The sequence below is a fragment of the Neopelma chrysocephalum genome, unplaced genomic scaffold (assembly GCF_003984885.1).
Source record: "Neopelma chrysocephalum unplaced genomic scaffold, ASM398488v2 Primary Assembly neopelma1_25, whole genome shotgun sequence".
Classification (NCBI taxonomy): Eukaryota; Metazoa; Chordata; class Aves; order Passeriformes; family Pipridae; genus Neopelma; species Neopelma chrysocephalum.
The window spans coordinates 44,534,709-44,551,349 of NW_020897694.1; the positions used below are offsets into that span (position 1 = coordinate 44,534,709).

General features: G+C 36.2%; 1 protein-coding gene across 2 annotated transcripts in view; it reads right to left on the reverse strand.

The window, feature by feature from the left end:
• NLGN4X (neuroligin 4 X-linked) overlaps window positions 1-16,641 on the reverse strand; it is a 184,092-nt gene that overhangs the window by 145,006 nt on the left and 22,445 nt on the right. For both annotated transcript variants that reach the window (XM_027675120.1, XM_027675121.1), the window contains exon 2: window positions 9,374-9,454. The gene's annotated coding sequence lies outside the window, so the exon portion shown is untranslated. The remainder of the gene's footprint in view (window positions 1-9,373; window positions 9,455-16,641) is intronic.

Sequence of the window (16,641 nt, forward strand, 5' to 3'; positions counted from 1 at the left end):
ATCACCTAACTTTTCAAGTGACTGACCATTGTTACATAAACTTGTAATATAACCGTCTGGGGGTTTTTTCCCTCGTTTTTGATACTTCTATTGAAATTGAAAAGGTCATACTGTTATTTTAAATGCACGTAAAGAAAAACTGAATTACTCTTAAATGAAAATCACAGGATCATAGATTGGTTGAGGTTGGAATGGAAGTCATCTGGTTCAACCCCTGTGCTTAAGGAAGGATGCTTACAAATGGTTGTCTAGGACCGCGTCCAGACGTTTTTTTAGTATCTCCAAGGAGGAGGACTCTACAGCCTCTCTGGACATCCTGTGTCAGTGCTCTGTTACTCACAGTAAAAAAGTAGCTCCTGGTGTTCAGACAAATGAAAAAAAAATTAATATCTAACAATGCAACCCAGTTAAACTGCTATTTTCTTTAAAAGTAAATCTATTGTAAAGATTGGGACATACACAATAAATAGCATTTTTCACTCGTGACTAGCATATCATAAACACTGGGAACAATATTCACGTGAGTATTTTCACTAATAGCCTTCACTAACAGCTTTCACAATAGCCTTCCAATCAATTTGCTGAATATATATGTTATCTTACAAGAATTCAGTATCAGGCACTTCTTAAAATGTCATTGAAACAAACCAACCAAGTACCATTCAAAAGAAAAATAAAAGAAATATAATTCACCAAGAATAGCTTCCATTTTCAAAACAAAATGACACAGAAAAAAATCTTTAGAAAAGTGAATTGTAGCTAAATTAAAGTTAGTTTATGATCAGTTTATGTTGTGATGGGGTCTTAATTAGCATGCACTGCTAAACAGAAAAATTTCTTTAGAAGCTTGATTCAGAGGTTTCCAAATTTTAATAATTATCCTAATAGATCTTTATACTTCTGCCAAAAGTCTTGACTTTTGTTTGGGGATTTTTTAAAATTCTCTAAAATCAATGGAAACAATGTATTTAGATCAGGGTAACATGAATTCCATATGTACAGATAACTTAAACCCCCCAAAGAATTTTGGCAATCCACCTTGCAAAAAGCATCCCAGTGTAAAAGGAGAGAAATGCTATTAGAGGAGTCTGGATAGCAGTCAGCTTCAGGAAAGCAAATCTGAACATGGAGATAACTTTTGCTTTAAAAAAACCCACAACTCTCTTTTAGTCCTTGAATTAATAAACTATAAATACAGTGTCAGTGCAAGTTGCACTTGTGAACTAATTTTCGCCAGTTGCACCCTGAAAATAACTGGTAACTTGAACTGGAAATCAGCTATAGTAATTATTTTCTGTTATACCACCCACTACAGAGTAGGTGTGCTTCGTTTACCTACTGATGTGTTATATCGGGGGGGTCTTTCCATCATTTTCTTGCTTTTATAGTTGAGGTTATTCTTTATGTATGTGTATCTTTTTTGGAAGGATGCATAACAAACAGAGAGCTTTTAAAGCTTTACACAAAGCTTTGTGTATTTTAGTCTGAAAGTATCATTAAATCAGAAATAGCTTTAATGAAAGAAGAGAATTCTGGTTACTGAAACATTTTAGTATTATTTCATAGTTAAGACAGAGTTATGCTCTTTGTGAGGACTCTTGCAAAAGATATTAATCTCAAAAGCTGTCTTTAAACAGTTAAAATACATATCTTTTAGTTCAGCCTCCTATTTTAGTGACATATATAAGTAAGAATAGACTGCAACTCAGCGTACCAGTTAGATCGCTCATTATTCATAGCTAATTTTCAAGGATTTGTACCTCATCTTTATGAATCAAATTCATGACATATGACTACCCATAAGAGAAGTCACAGTGATACGACAGCATTGAAAATATCACCTACGTACCTTTAAAGCAAAGTAAAAAGCCTTAAATGATAGAAGCAACAAAATTTTTCAGTACAATTAACTCCATTGACTGCAAACTACATTAGAATTAAGAGTGTGATTTAGTTCCACATAAAAGAGTTTTGTTTCCCTCACAGAGAGCCAAACCACAATTATAATAGAGAGTTGGTTGCAGATTATTAATTTCTTACACCAATAAAAAATTCACCTTCTTAAGATTATAAACAGCAAATTTTGTCAGTTATTTCCTAAAGCCATATAAAAATATAAAAATTTAAGCTGGTTTTTCTAACATTCTGTGAATAGTCATGTAAGCTTTAAATCCGTGTTCATGCTGTGAGTGCAGATGAGCAAATATTCATCACTGTCAAAACAGCTGCAACCAGGTGAAAAAAGGAACAGTACTAGTTCCTACCTCTTCAGGAGAAGTAGAGCCCATAATGCCTGAAAACTGACAGAATCTGATTTTACTTAACCTGAGTAGTTTCACCTACACTCAAATAATTCTGAGCTTTTTTTCCGGTTGAGGATAACAACATTACCATATTTGTAATGTGTTCCCTTTCTCTGGCTTTTTCCTTGGGAAAGAACAACGGAATGCAAAGCAATATATATGAAAGATATTCTTTGATAAAGAACCTTGTATAAAGAGTGTTTTAGATACTTTTAGATAATTTCATGCTTTTTTTTAAATACTTGCAGCTTCCATATTTAAGACTCAATAGAAAAACACTGCGTATATATATGTATATTGTGCACAATGTCAATAGAAAATAAAAAAAAATACTCTAAGAAATGCTGTACAATACCAGCTATCTGGGTCTAAATTGGCAAGCAATTAAAGTTAAATGTATTTTATATTCATATATACAAACAAACACATTTACCTTTGGAATCAAATAGTGATTTTCAGTTCTAAGTGATTTCTACAAGCAGTTTGGCTTCCTGCTGGCAAAAGCATTTTATTTTTTTCTTTTGAAAAAGAAATAAATATGCCATCATCTTCCCTAGTCACTCAACAGCTGTATCAATCTGTTTTCAGGGCAGTGATTAGCATAATTGCAATGGATTACTTGCATTTGGCACAGAATAAAAATAATTTATTATTTTAGCAGATGTGACATGTATGGGATATCCAGGCCCTCTGGAGCAATGCTGGAAGTTTTATTCCTAAAACTCTACTAGAAGATTATTTTTAAGAACCAAAATCTGTCTCAAAGAACCACAAACCTTAATTCTTCCGATATGCTGTTGGATGAACAACCTCACACCATGGCTAATGCACATATCCATGATATTAGCTGAAAACAGTTACACTGAGAGCATTATTCAAAAGTGTTTCAGTGTGATATAATTTCTTCAAAAATCAGAAAAAAACCCATATGATTCCATCATTACCAATTTTTCACCTATTTTGTCTCTAAATTCCAGTTCCAACGCTGAGGTGCCTATAGGGCTACCTATAGTGCTATACGAGTGTTAAAATTAATCAGCTATGTATGTATGCAGCCATTTACCTTAATACCCTTTCATGTTTTATAAGCATACATAGATAATCACGGTATGATATTAGACAGAAATATCATAAAATTATAAAATAATTTGGGTTGGAAGGGACCTTACAGACTATCTAATTCCAGCCTCCCTGCCATGGGCAGAGATGCTGCTAGATCAGGTTGCTCAAAACCATCCAACCTGGTGTTGAACTCTTCCAGGGATGGGGCAGCCACAATTTCTCTGGCAGCCTGTTCCAATGCCTCACCACCCTCACAATAAAAAACTTATTCCTTTCAACCACTCTAAATCCATGTTTTTCCAGTTTAAAGCCATTCCTCTTTGTTCCCTGTTACTACACACCCTGATAAAACGTCTCTCTCCACACTCCTTATCAGCCCTTTTTATACATTGAAAGGCTGTAGTAAGCTCTCATGAGCACCTTCTATTCTCCAGGCTGAACTACTCCAGCTACCTCAGCCTGTCTTCACAGGGGAGGTGCTCCAGTCCTCTGATCATGTTGGTGGTGCTCCTCTGGACCTGCTCTAACTTGTCCATGTTTTTCTTGTACTGGAGACCCCAGAGCTGGATGAAGTACCCCAGTGAGGTTTCACCAGAGCAGAGTGAAGGGTCAGAATCACGTCCTTCAACCTGCTGGCCACGCTGCTTTTGATACAGTCCAGGATACAGTCAGTTTTTCATCCACCAGTATCCCCAAGTCCTTTTCCACAAGGCTACTTTCAATCCATTCACCCTCCAGCCCCTACTGATATTGGGGATTGCCATGACACAGGTGCAAGACCTTATACCGGCCTTGCTGAACTTCAAGAAGTTCTCATGGATTCATTCCTCCAGCCTGTTGACGTCCCCCTGGGATGGCATTCCTTCCCTCAAGTGAATCAACTGCACTGCTTATCTTGATGTCATCCACATATTTGATGACGGTGCACTCAGTCCCATTGTCTATGCTACTGATGAAGATATTTATTAGCATGGTCCCACCAGTATGGACTCTTGAGAGACATCGTTCATTACTGGTTTCCATCAGTAACCAATGTAGCCCCTGGCTTCATAACCTATATTACAATCTGTATAAAAAGGATTGCATGATAGTCATCTCCTGCTTTAGAAGCTAGAGCTGATGATCCTAGAGATCATTTTCTGTCAGTTATTTCTAAAAGAAACTTGAACTTCAGGGTGCAGAGCTCAAATTAAGTCATGGGAATGCCAGGAGGACACAAGATTTTCCTGTTATACAGGGCTGTTCCTTTTATATAAAAAAGAAGGAAGGTAGCTGCTGAACGGCAGGTAAAGGGATATATATTAAGAGATACAGATGGTCTTCCCTTCCCATCAACTACTGAGTTGTCCAAACAAAACAAACAAATCACAGTCTTGTGATTAATAATGCAGTTGCAGTGTGTTTTGAACCTTGACAAGATGAGGACAACTGCTCACAAGTAATTAATTTACACTGGAACCTTGTGCTCAAAACCTTTACTGTTCTATGAAAAAAAAAAAAAACAACACTGAGCTGTTTTGAACTTTTTAAGAGTTTAAAGTTCCCTGTAGAAACAGATATAGCATCACTACCCATTGTTCAGTACAGTAGATTTAAATTTTCAAGTTTTTAGATTTAAATTTTTCAAGTTCAAACACTGAGATAGTAAAATTTGCACTCTAGTTCTTTGAACTGAACATGACTGAACTTCAAAAAATACCTGTAATCAATCAAATGAGCCGCCTATGCAAAACAGTGTGATTATTTTCTATTTCACTTTTACTTATTAGTCATGATGTTATGATTCAGTGAACTCCCATTATCCATGCAGTCTGTATAATGCTGAAATTACACAATTTTAACCATTCTTTGTTATTGTTGTACAATACTTTTTGTAATATTGTGTTCAAATTCATTTTCTGCAAAATCAATTGTATTTATGGAAATGTTACTTAGATAAGAGTAGTTTATGTTTCTTAAAGATTTAAGACAACCATGACTCATACTTCTATAAAATTATTTAACTAGCTCCCAAAAGCTGTTAGTAAAGCTAATGAATTTAGGTAGAAGTGTTTAAATTACTCAATACCTTGCCATCTGAAAGTAAATTTAATGACCTGGAAAGTTTTGGTGTTTGTTATTTCATAACTGAATAACATTTGCAAATGCTTCATATTTCCATTTCTCACTTGGGTTCTTCATAAATTCACATATTGATGGAGATCATTGGGGTTTACCTGCTTTTAGGTACTTAAGGTCAGTCATACTATAAGAGATAACTAAATATGGGAATAAAAAATTAATGGATACATCACTTTGAATTCAAATGGAGGCAAGGAATCATTTATATTCATTAAAGAATCCAAATGTTTTGATTCCACTACTCACAGAAGGTCTCCACCTTCAATGGAAAATACACCACAGTATCAGTGATGTAACAGATTTTTCTAAGATTAGATTTACCAGTAACATCTCAGAGTAAGCAGATGATGCAACTTTACTTATTTTTTCTATATTAACTGAGTCACAGTTAACTGCAATGGATTTAGGACTCCCTGAAGACAAATGTATAGACACATAGAGAGTTGTGGAACATCCTGCAAACAAATCTAGGCAAAATCTCATTAAAGCTTGGTTAAATTTCCAAATGGTAGGTGTTAAACTCAATTTACACTACTAAAATTTCTTGAAGAAGGTTCAGTTTCCAATTTGGAAACCTACTGAAATATTGAGCATTAGCCTCAATTAATTAACATGACCAGACAATCAGTTCTGAGATGTTCAGCTGATAATTTCATCAATTGCTCCTGCTTATCAATTATTTTTCACTATGGAAAACATACCTTCTATCTTTATAAAAGGAAGAATTTAAACTGATTTCTTCTCTTCCTTACTTCTGTTTCAAAATTAAGAGCATTGGTAGGAAGAATATACACTATAATGGCAGCAGAGCCTATATATCATAGTACAGGTCTTAGGAGCCTACTTAATTGATGGATTTCCATGCTAAAATTGTGCTAATGTTTCATCAAGACAGAAAAAATGTGAGGAGCATTTTTCTTTCACCTAAGAGTGTAAAATACAATGAGAGCCTGAAAAGAAAACTGGAGGAGTTGAAGGCATTGCTTAACCAGAGGTTGGACTGCTCAGCTGAGCACACTTCCATATACAGCCATAAACTCTGACAAGAGGAAAGCAAAGATCTCGATCAACAACACTGAATCCGAAGAGCTGAAAAGTAGGCTGAGGAGAGCTGACAGCTCTACGAATGAGAGTTATATTGTGCTCTGATTTTCCTCAGAGAATTAAGAGTTGATCTGTTTCCTGAAACTCTCCAGACTAGAAATGGAATGATTTATTCCTGCCTTCTAATATGAAGGCTTTATTTTTCCTTCACATTTGTTATCATAAATGATACAAGACAGAAGGTTTGATCAGAGTCTGAGTACATGATCAAGAATCTGACAGTATGTGGCTACATCAAAGAAACAACACAGCACTTCATAGACTACCACAGGGCTCCATCTGCACATTCAGCTGTCAGGGGTTGGGATTCTAGAATGAAATTCCACCATTTAAACTCACACTTCTGATGTGATGTAAGATCAAAATCTGAGGACAAAGCATGGGCCATTTTTTTGCTTCAGTTTTTACTACTATATTGTGCATTGCCAGAAAGCCCTTTTTGCATACTCCGAACATAATGTTTTTGCTTCTTGAGGAAGATCATTGGTTTATGTTGAAGATTTCTATCTGGAATTCTGGATGAGAATGATAGCAAGTAAGAAGTAAAAGTGTTCAAGATTTAGGGATTTCTTTCTGTATTTCTCTTAAATATAAGAGTACAATATAACAAAAGTCACATTTACAGTCTCTCCAAGCTACCATATCTAGTTATTTTTTGGAACCAACACCTATAATTATACACACACTCTCAGTTCTCTTATTCATCCAAATGTATCCCTAATGTCTGCTGGAAATACAACTTCAAAATTAGTTTGGCTTGGGTTATACATTTTCCTGAAAGCCTTCAGATCCATTTCTATTTGTCTCCTGAAAAAATTCTCATAATACAACCTTTTTTCAGACGAAATTTGAAACTAACACATATTTTCTGTTGTGTATCTTTGAGTACCTTGGGGGTGGTAGTTGAATAGAAATGTGCAGCTACTTATATTTCAGGAAATTAGCAAGCAGAGAAGCTGAAATAAATTTGATGCTGATTTATAACTTCATTTTCTACTCTCCTGTTGTTTGTTGCTTGTTTGTTTGTTTTTTTAATGTATAGTCCAATTATCACTTCACATGAACAATGAAATTTTCAAAAGGCACAGCTGGCTTCTGGTGTCCACTAACTTGCAGTGTGATTTAAAAGCCAGACATCAAGAGGCTCCATCTCACTTTTCTGTTTTAATGTTGTTTTCTTCCCTTTCTACTCCTTATCTCTGGCTTTTCTTTCCTGTGTTATGAAGAACAAACACAATGCTGAGAAAACAGAGAAAACTAAAATCACACTATCCCTCAGTTTCCCCTTCAGACTCCTCTCCCCAGCTTCCGTGGTTTGTCTCAGTGTATTGAGATAGATCTAGAGATGAGATTTTTCCCTTCCCAGAACATGGCTGTGGCTTATTCTAGTGCAAGACTATGTAAACCTACCAAAATTTGTTAGTTCCAAAGAAATTAAGTTATTATTTCATCTTTGTACTCGTCAGCTTTGTACTCTTGATATCCACCTTGTATTCTTTATATCAGGTGCTTGCCTTTTTCCTGAAAAAAATGTCCCTAATTCTCTGAAGTGGAGTAAGTAATTGAATTCTATGTACGGCATTCATGCATATTGTACTACTCGCTATACTAACCCCTAAGAATTCAGCTATTATCACAATCACTGTGGATGCTAAACTATTAAACAGGTTCCTGTTCATGAATTATTTTTTATTCAATTACATTTAAATTGCTACAAATTGGAATAAACATGGTTCAGTGATGCAAAAGTCACAGGAGTTTTCAAAGCTGTTATTTTCTTTGTCTGAATTTTACACTTCACGTAATGGTACCCTTGATTCTCATAACTAACCTGTCAGACTTTGAATTATTGCTTATTCACAACTTTATTACCACATCAGATCTATTACTATTCCTTCTCCTTGAATTTAGGACCCAGTGTTAATATGAAATTGAAACGTCATTGTACTACAGCTAGGGCAATGATTACAGAAAAAATCACATCTGCTTTGAAGTTCCTGTATAATATAAAGTGAGAAGGAAGAATGTGCATCAGAGAAACTATTCTGGTCATTCCCTTCTTATTAATCAGTGTGTCAGGCGCAGCATGAATGAATGGTAATTAGATTAAGGTGTTTTATAAATAGACCATATTCTATGCATAGATTTCTAAATTAAACCCTTGTCACATATTTCATATTGATATAATAAGAATGTTTATATATGTATGTATATATATATACATATAATTATGTGTGTGTCTGTATGTATGCTATATATATATATTAAAATATGTTATTTCATATTTTGCTAACAAAATGAGAGGAAAAAATAGATCTTTATGATAGCAATATGAAACACCAACCAAGCCCTTTTTAATACAGCCCATAAGAACTTAGAAACCCAACTTTATCTTGCAAATTGGAGACTGTCAGCTCTATCTGGAACACTGTGGCCTGGAAACCTCAAACCTTGCTGAGTAGTAGTGGCACAATAGCCAGGTTTAATCCCATGTCTTTTAACTACAAACTATTTGTTATCATTCAATACTTACAGAACTGAAAAATAATAATAATTCATGTTTATCATGAATAAGCACATAAAGAGCACTACTGTTGAGAATGCACTCTATTCCGTATCCCATAGTATGAACACACAGCAAACAAACAGTTTAACTGGATGTGTATATTGCAAACATATATTTCAAACACGTTTAAGAACACCAGCAACAGAGACTTGCTATCATTTCTTTTACGCATTTTTACAGAAAACAGAATTGTTATGAACATATTTTTAGTACTTACCACTGTGTTGTATTTTTGAGAAGGCTTCAAAATTCCCCCGTAGGAGGAAGCATCGTGTCATTTTCATTACAGCAGTTTTTCCTGTCAGGAAGAAATATATAGTGAGTGCTCTTCAGTAAATTAATTAAAAAAAACCCATGTTTATGAGTCACAAATAGCGAACAAAAGGTTACTTAGTAAATCACCTGTATTAACAGATGTTATACATATTCAAATATAAAATAAAAAATTAAAATATTTTTTATAAAAGACATTTGACTATTTTTTATTCTTTCTTATGTGTAATTCAAAACTGTAGTTTACCCTTCAAATGACATTTCAATGGATAGACTATTTCTCAAAAGTCTATCCATTTTAGATAGACTATTTAGATATAAATACCAATATTTATCAACCGTCTGTTCTGTCAGGACTATCTTGAGACACTGCAACTTAATACTCAAACCTTAATAGTGTCAAGAAAGTTATTTCAGGTAATTTTAATATGTTTCAAGACTCTATTAGCTGAAATACTTCTGTCAAAAGCCAACAAAGTTGATTTTATGGCATTTATAGCTGCCCACATTTTGCAGGAGAAACTCATGCACTGTCTGTATATTTATTTCTGTATCTCTCATAAAGTACCAAGGCACTTCTTATCATTTATTCTTATTTTCACTAAGTTGATCCTCACAGAGACTGCAGATTCTGCAATTTAAAACAAAATGAATACTTTCTCATGAATGTTTTGACTCACTACAGCCAAACCACTCCCTGTAAGTGCAATTCATTGTAACAGCTGCAAACACAGGTCTCAATTCTATGTAAACACAGTGATTATCTTCACAAATTGGAAATAAGTACCAGTGGATGCCTATTTAAATACACGTTTGGAAAGGAGAAATTCTTAAATATGGAAGCTGAGCAGAATTCCTTATGTGTGAAACACCCTAGCTAAACTGTCAAAGTGTCCATCTGGACACTTGCTACAGGGGAAGCCTGGCAATGCTGCAACTTTTCGTACACACCCGTTGAGGAATCAGATGTTGAAGTTTAGGACAATCTTTATTGCAAGCTACAATAATGTCTTAAATCTCTCCCCATGACAGTGGCACTTTTACTGGAGATTTCACTGCTCACGTAGACTCTGACAGCCATTCCAGTTCTCCAACAATAATAGGTGATTAAACCTAGGATATAAGAAATAAGGACGGATTTAAGGAATGGCTGTGAATGGCAGTGAAAATCCACTAAGGCTAACACAGCTTCCCTTCTCAGTTATTTTAAACTTGCATTTCTTTATTTCAGCAACCTTTATAGCTTAATTCCTGCTACAGGAATAGAACAGAACAAAACTCACCTCAGCTTTACTGGTAAACACATGGATTGCATTTACTGTGTCTCCATGACACCAAAATAGTCTCCAGCTTAAAGCATAAAAATGAATGAAGAAAGCACTATTTGTGCACTAGGTTTTCCAAGTTTATCTTTGTACTTATGGGTTTATCCTTTTCGCCTTCAGATTGTCTTACAATGTTTTCTAGTTACCCTTGACAGACTGATTTTTGTAGACAACTAGATTAATAGTTTAAACTTTATATATTCTAGTAAACCACACTGTGCATTTACAGATCATGTTTAGACTTTATCTCTGTAATAGTCAATTGTTCTCAAAAAAACAACAGCAAATACTGCACTTCTTTTATATCAGGAAGCATGGGTACACATATTAAAAGACTAGAATTTAAATTTGAAGCAAAAAATTAGGCATCATCTACATATACTTTTATTATTTGAAAAGCTATTTTATTTTCATATTTGTGACAACTGATTTCCTCATAATTATAAAATTTCAAGAAAAATATTAAAAGAACCTGGCAGTTCTTCTAAGCATATTTTTCTGAAATCTATAACAGGTTTGCTCACCATTCCACAGATGCATATGTAACTTGAATCCAATGGTGCTATAATCACCCTAGTTTTAATGTTACCCAGTTTAAGACTACTTATTTGATTCATTTCTCAGAATTATCACAACTGTCTCTGATGTTATAGGTGATACAACAAGAAACAACTAAGACTGACATTTGGTTATTATATTTACACAGTTATTTTAGTCTTTACCTGAGAAATATGTCAGGGAAGGTTTAGGTTAGATATTAGAAAAAGATTCTTCACCCAGAGGGTGGTTGATCACTGGAGCAGGTTCCCCAGGGAAGTGGTCACAGCACCAAGCCTGCCAGAGTTCAAGAAGCATTTGGATGATACTCTCAGGCACATGGTGTGACTCTTGGGGATGGTCTTGTGCAGGCTTAAGAGTTGGACTCAATGATCCTTGTGGTGCCTTTCCAACTCAGCATATTCTAAGATTCTGTGAATTAAAATCTCTGTCTCATAAAAATTTTGTTTTGTTTTGAACATGATGACCCACTCTCTCCAAAACCTCTGACAGCCCTTGGCAATACCTAGATATAAGCAAAAAAAATATGTTTATTCTTTGATACTCAATTTTATTCAATACAATTACTGGACTATTTTAATTAACTTCTGTTTGAGCAGACAGGTTCATGAAGTCTCTCTAAGAAAATGTACTCTTTTGAATTCGATCTTAGCATTTCTAAATACATCTTTAGATCTGTAACTTTAACAGTGTTTACCACCTTTTTTCCATTGATTCAGCTTCATATCAAGTTCTTTCTTTTGAAAATTTCCAAAATAAGCTCTCCACTGCTGAATTGGAAAACTTCCCATGTATTGACACATTTCATAGCAATTAAATTTTCAAGTCTTTTGAACTATAAACATAAAATCAGTGATTAAACAATAGGTCATAGAATCATAGGATATGCTGAGTTGGAAGGGACCCATCAGGATCATTGAGTCCAATTCCCAGCCCTGCACAGAACACCCCAAGAATCACACTTCATGCCTGAGAGCATGGGCAAATGCATCCAGGCAATTCTATAATGATCCCTCCACATCAATAGCCCAGAAGTCAGAATTTCAGCTAAGCAGATGTTGCTATTTCAACTGTTTATTGCCTGGACAGTTTGGGAGGAGAGGGTTGTTCAGAAGAGGAAAGCCAGCTAGAGGTAGATCTCACAGCAGGAAATAGACACAGACCAGCTAGAAGAGTATCAGAAATATGCAAATGAAATAATTTTTGTCATTAATTAAGGTATTTGAAAGCGAAATAACTAAATCCGGCCATAGGCTTCCTTTGTATTTAGTTGGAAAAAATAGGCATCCTGAATTTAGAAGACTTATTAATCTTCATGAGTCAGTGTGGGCTTTAAGTTAGAAAACTAACAACCCGCTCTTCACATACTCCAACTGAGGTAATGTTGATTTTCTGATATCTAAGAAATGAGTGGTGGTACTTTATTTTCTTTACTTGAACCAAATGTAATTAAGTATCAAATAATGCAAAGACAGTGAAATGTAACTTTTCCTTTGCTAAATATGCAGTAATTCTCTTTTTGCCTAAAGAGAAGAAATTCACCAACACGAAAAAAGTTCCCATTTTGCAAACCCGTTTTCAAACTTTAATTGAAAGCAGCACACCAGAAGAAGACAGGAAGCCTCTCATCTACACAATTCCCTCGAAATGCACATATTTTGAGTTATACTCCTTGTCTTCAAGCAGATCAGAAAGACATGGTGAAACCTGTGTTTCTTCTTTCTCCCTCTGACATAGTAATTTCCTTGTGATTCTCTGCTCATCTATTTCTGTTTTGAATAGTCAAACCTATGAACCTCTCTGTACCTCTGGTCTCGACTTCTGCCTGTCCCATAACGATGCCCTTGTGGTAGCATAGTCAGAGAAAGCAGGAAAAAAAGGCTGATACTCCTCTGAAGCCAGAGGTGAGGGACTAGGTTCAGCCACAAGTAACTGAAATATCCCACAAAATGGGTGGGTGGCTTCAGAGAGAAACTACAAGAAGAAGAAAGAATAGGATTGTACAAATCTGTGGCAAGGCCTAAGGGCAGGAAAAGCTCTAGCAGAGACCAAAGATGAACAGAATAAGCAGGCAGAACAGCCTAACATGAGCAATAAACAGAGACTGCTCTTCAGAGAAAATGGGCTGCTACCAAACATACAACTGCAGCAGCAGAGGAGGAATAACACAGAAATGGAAAGGCTGATGCCCTCTCCACAGGATACAGATGGGGAGGAAGAATGAAGCTGTGTGTGTAAGGCATGACGGCAGCTAGGAACAAGTAATGTGAATTTGCAGTGGACCTTATTTCTTAAAAAAAGTACTAACATTTCTTGAGAAATCTTCTTGTCTTCAAAATTGTTTAGATATGAGTCTTTGCTAACATGATTGGCAAAACATAGGTTAATTACTCATGTGGGCTATATCAGAATCATCCTGAACCACGTGCCGAAACAAAGATGTCATATGTGATACAGGAGATAAAACAGATTAAAATCTTCTCATCAGGAGAATAACTGAAGGTAAATATCTGACTAGCATATAATACACATTTCATTAAAAAACTTAAAGAATGAAAGGGGGACAGTATTGGTACAATGAAGTTACAAACAAACCTAATAATTAATACTACAGATCAAAAACATGAAAAGTTCCAGAAAAAGATAAACATGCTGAGGGGAAAAAACCCCGTATCAAACCTAAAAACAAATTAAAAAAACCCAAGAACAAAATAAACCCAAAATACAACAAGCAGGCTAGAAACAAAGATGTTAGACTCATTTTGAATCAAACAAAACAAATCTTCTCAAGAATTTGCAAACTGCTATGAGAAGTCAAGAAGAATTAAACTCATGAAGCTTCAGCCCAAAACAGCAACACACACCAGAGAAATGCTGATGATGCAGAAGAGAGCAATTTGCCGTGTTAAGAAATTCTGAATGGTAAATGGAATGATAAATCCCCTTAGGGAAACTTCAGGCCAGAAAGTAACAATGATAAAAAAGCGTGTAGAACAAGACATAGAAAAACCAAAGGACATGAGAAATGCTAAGTCTAAGGTCAAAGAGAAGGGGAGAGTGCTAGTCCTGTGTCAAAAGAAAAGGTTGAATCTCAAGGCAGGGATAAGAGAAAGGCCAAGCTTGAGATTAAGGAGGAGGAGGAAAAGGAGGCCAAAATACAGTTTAGGGAGAAAGACAGCAGAAAGCAGAGGGTAAAAGATTAAAAAAAAAAAAAAGTACTAAGGACAAAAATGAAGTCAAAGAAACAAAATCCAAAGAGAGCTTCAAGACCACGCTGAGACATATTGAAATTAAAGATCAGATGGAACAGCAAGAGCTCCACATAATAGCCCTCAAGCTTGTCAAGGTACAGCATTCAGAGGCTGTAGACAGGGAATCAAATGAATAGAAGACAGAATAATCCACCCAGTGGCATGGAGTTCAGATCATCTTTTAGTCCTCACTTCAAGTATCTAGTTGTCTCCTTAGGCCTTTTAATATTATTTCTGTTTCTGAAACTAACAGCAAGAAATGTATGAAAAGGCACTTAAACAGCTATTATTACAGCAAGGCTCTTGCTATGCTTGAGGTAATGTTAATTATCTCTGTCACTTCCAAGTTATTACTAGTAAAGCAATTACCTTCGTTAAAATTAGATATGCCTATGTACAAGCAAACTCTGATAAATACATCTGACTTTCTCCCTTATGATTTTTTTCAATATCCTAGGTAATTCAGGAAGAAATTCCCTTAAAATTTTCATAGCCGGAAAGACTGGAATGACTAAAAATTCATTCAAGAAAAATTCATAAATGAAAACCCTCTCAAAAGTGGAAAAGTTTTTTTCTTTACTTTACATAAGTGATGTATCAGATACTATCATTGCTGGTTAAGCCACTAAGCTGTTTTTCCCACACCCCACAAAAATGCAGCATAAGGTGAGAGAAATTGCAATCCCAACCATCAAACTGAAATGAGAGCATCAAAATCTGCCTGCACTTACGGATTTTCCTATCTAGTTGCATAAATTTTCATTTCTATACTATCAAAACACCTTTCTGATAGACAGGACACGCACAGGGAGGCTATTCCAGTTCAGTGTTGACATAACTGAGAAATTGCCAGAGCTACAAGGCAGAGGGTCCCGACTGACAGCAACAATGGCAGAGGTTCTGAGACCTCCTTCTCTTGAAAACTGAGCTCTTACTCATTTTCACCTTCATTCTGTTTCCCAGTTCTCCAGAATGAAACTAATTTGTTAGAGGCAAATTATAGAATGCGACCCATCTCTATAGCACCTCCAAAACAAGTTCTGGCAAAAAGCATTTCAACCCAGCACGTCCCTGAGGGCACCACCAGCTCTGACTGTCCCTGGGGTTCCCCTCACCCTCTCCAGGGCCCAGGAGCCCTCATCAGCCCCCCAGGGCCACCAGCCCCTGCCCAGCGGTGCCACAGCAGGGCCAGTCTCCAGTTCCCCACAGCCCTGCCCTGCCTGGACATGGCCCTGCTGAGACGGTACCACCATCGGGTGAATGGTCCGGCCTGGCCTCAGCCTGACAGAGGTGCCTGATGCCCAGGGCTGAGGCTGCTCCAGTGCCCCTGGTTGCCCTGCTACTGGCTGGTGGGGGACAGGCCCTGGCTGACAGGACCTGCTCTGATGCCTTCCAAGGGGAGCCTCTGACATTTCTGGACCCTATGATGCCATGACACAATGTTACTAAGTTCAGAACTGCAAGTGAACTGCTCACAAAGCAAAAAAATCCTACTTTGACAGATAAATGAGGAACATATCCTTCTTGCAGCAGCCGTCATTCCATCCATAACATAATCACTAAAATCCAAGTTTCCTGAGATCACAGTATATTTTAACCCAGCCACCATCGCAGAAACTCTGAGGATTGAAAGTAAACAGACACACAAGTAAAAACCCACTCCAAAGACTCAGCAGAATAAACTCACACTATCAGTCAAGACAGGAAACTAGTTACGACTAATATTCCTCTATTTTCTATTTCTCCACCCAGACCAACTAAAACCTTTGAGATACACCTAAGCACTAAACTCCTTAACTTTGGTGAGTACTCAAAATTACAGACTCCACAAAGACCTCTGAGCCTCTTCTCTGGAGAAGCTTTCATTTTTTCTTATAACCTATCTTCACCGTTTTTAACATGACTGAGCCACCTACTTAGCATTTACACCTGCTACAGAGGTGCTGCCTCTCAAATTGTCTAATTGATAATTATGTTGTGAAAGGAGTTCTAAATGTCCTTAGGAGGAAAAGCTCAGAACATTTGTCACTAGTAAGTATTCAGTGTAAAGTTCACTGCTTTGGTTTCAGTCCCTTAAG